The sequence below is a fragment of the Mustela nivalis genome (assembly GCF_964662115.1).
Source record: "Mustela nivalis genome assembly, chromosome: 9".
NCBI classification, from domain to species: domain Eukaryota; kingdom Metazoa; phylum Chordata; class Mammalia; order Carnivora; family Mustelidae; genus Mustela; species Mustela nivalis.
This window is the reverse complement of record NC_139028.1, coordinates 118,375,871-118,378,637: the sequence shown is the minus strand read 5'-3', so window position 1 is coordinate 118,378,637 and position 2,767 is coordinate 118,375,871. Positions and strand designations below refer to the sequence as shown.

Here is a 2,767-nt window from a genome sequence, read left to right as displayed (position 1 = left end):
CGCGTCCAAGATGTGCCTTGACTTAAGAGTGGCTGGCGCCGGTCCCCTTGGGCGCCCAGTCACTCGTTCATACAAAGGGTTAATGATGCCCCGTGCCCACTCCAGAGGAAGTGAAGGTGCTTGTAAGACCGGACAGCCAAAGTTGGGGTGACCTCCAGCTCCTACTGGGGAGACAGGGAGCTGGGGGGGCACCATGCCCGCCCTTCAACAACACAGCAACAGGAGGCACCAAACAACCAGAAGTTCATCCCTTTTCTCGGAAGCCCCCGAGAGCGGAGGTCACGGGTTCCCGATGAGCACACCTGTGAGGGAAGATGGAACGTGAGCCCTACTGCTCTGGGACAGAGAACGCCTGACACCAGTAACAACAGTTCAGCTGACATTGTCAGGGAACTGGTCACAGCCGAGCGTGGGCCGAGGAGAGAATACGGAAAGCCTGGGGGCCACAGAAGAAAGGGAAATCACACCCACTTGCAGGCAGGGCCACACTGGATACTCACTAGAGCGTGGCAGGATCCCTATGCATGCATCTCTGGTGCTGCGGGTCTGGCCTAGCGGGGGACAGCAGTCAGTGCATCAGAGGCACAAAACCCGCCCAGGCTACTGTCCGCTCTGGAGCAAACACCTCAAAATGTTGGAGCAAAAATCACTTTGAAAGCCTTTACAGCTCAGAGCAAGAATCCCAAGAACGGTGGACCCCCAGGCAAGGGATGAGCTACGGGCTAGTCCAGGTGGGCGTGAGCCTGAAGACTCTACTCATGAGACCCAAGGTCACGGGGTTGATGTGAGAGACAGAGGTCAGCCCCAGTCCCCACCGCCAGGCTGAGGAGGAAGAGGCGACACCGGCACGTCCCTGGGAAAGCCCGAGAAGAGATGGGCACAGTACGGAGACAACACTACCAGCTGAAGGCGGACCTCACCCTGGGAAGAATGCCCACATGCTACACATAAGCTGATGCCCCTGGAGGAATTCGGGGTCTGCGGTGGTCTGAGGGTAGCCACGGCAACAAGAAACCCAAGCCCAGCTCAGTCCCCCCACGAGACTGACAGCACACCCCGTTGGCAGGGCATCCGCACTTCCAGGCACAAGAATATTTACCCCAGTGTCCACCGTCCTCCACAGATGTCTGGATTTCAACAAAAATTATGAGGCATAAAAAAAGGCAAGGACACACATCATTAAGGCAAAGCAGTTGGAACAAGCAGACTCAGACACGATGCAGATTGGGACCATCAGACGGGACGTTTTCTAACTGGGATAAATGTGCTCACGGTCCTCACGGGAAGGAGGGCAGCACACAACGTCAGGCAGGTAATTCCAGCCAACAGACAGAAATTTGAAGAAAAAATCATCACACGGGACTATGGCGGTCGGAGGACCGGCAGTGATCACACGTGGCTGCTGGGAAGAACTGGACTCCCATGTCAGGCCATCATCAGAAAAGCTAAGTTTGCCGTATGGTAAGAATCAGAAGATCTGCTCCTGATGGCAGAACCCTCCCTGATTACAGAAACTGGGTTGTGTCCCCAACCTCATCCTTCCAGACCATTCCGGGAGATCTAGGAGGTTCCATCTGGGAAAACACTAGGAGTCCTTGGGAGGGAAGAAGGAAGAGGGTTATTGGTTGGAACAAAACAGGCCAGAATGAGTTCCAGAAAGCAGGGTTCTCACACCCGTGGACAACAATCTGCAGAAGAAGACAACTTTAAAAAACCAACTAGAAGCAACATGCAGAGAAGTAAGATGAGAAGGGCCTCCTCAGGAAAGAAGACTGCTGGTCCACAGCAGAAGAATCTGGAACCGGCTCTCCCCGGGCGATGGGGGGGGTTGCTCTGCAGAGAACCCCCCTTCAGGGTCCGCGAGGAAGACAAGAAAGAACAAGCAGGAGACTCCTGGGAAGGGGGACGGGGGCGGCGCCGGCGGAGCACCTCAGCTGCCGGTGGAGCACCCCAGCCGCCGGCGGAGCACCCCAGCCACCTCGGAAGAAAAGGGCCCGGGCCGGTCCCACTGTGGAAAGTGAGGAGGCCTTTAAGAGTAGAATGGAAGTTAAAGTGAAGATTCCTGAAGAATTAAAACCATGGCTTCTTGAGGACGGGGACTTCGTTACCAGGCAGAAGCAGCTCTTTCAACTCCCTGCTAAGAAAAATGTAGATGCCATTCTGGAAGAGCATGCAAATTGCAAAAAGTCACGGGGAAATGTTGACAGCAAGGAATACGCAGTTAATGAAGTTGTGGCAGGAATAAAAGAATATTTCAGGGACGCCTGGGTGGCTCAGTGGGTTAAGCAGCTGCCTTCGGCTCAGGTCATGATCCCAGCGTCCTGGGATCGAGTCCTGCATCGGGCTCTCTGCTCGGCAGAGAGCCTGCTTCTCCCTCTGCCACTGCCTGCCTCTCTGCCTACTTGTGCTTGCTCTCCCCCACCCCGATAAATAAATAAAATCTTAAAAAAAAAAGAAAAAAGAATATTTCAATGTCATGTTGGGTGCTCAGCTGCTCTACAAATTTGAGAGGCCCCAGGATGCAGAAATCCTCTTGGCTCACCCTGATACACCAATGTCCCAGGTTGATGGAGCCCCACACCCACTGAGGTTATTTGTAAGAATCAGAGCAATGTTGGCATATACGCCCCTTGATGAGAAGAGCCTTGCATTATTGTTGGGCTATTTGCATGATTTCCTAAAATATCTGGCAAAGAATGCTGCGTCTCTGTTTCTTGCCAGTGATTACAAAGTGGCTTGGGCTCAGTACCCCCGCAAAGCCCTGTGA

General features: G+C 53.8%; 1 pseudogene across 1 annotated transcript; it reads left to right on the top strand.

The window, feature by feature from the left end:
* Positions 1 to 1,638: 1,638 nt before the first annotated feature.
* On the top strand, positions 1,639 to 2,767 carry LOC309873496 (mortality factor 4-like protein 2; annotated as a pseudogene). The gene is made up of 2 exons: positions 1,639 to 2,241; positions 2,456 to 2,767. The product of its transcript is annotated as a mortality factor 4-like protein 2 (transcript).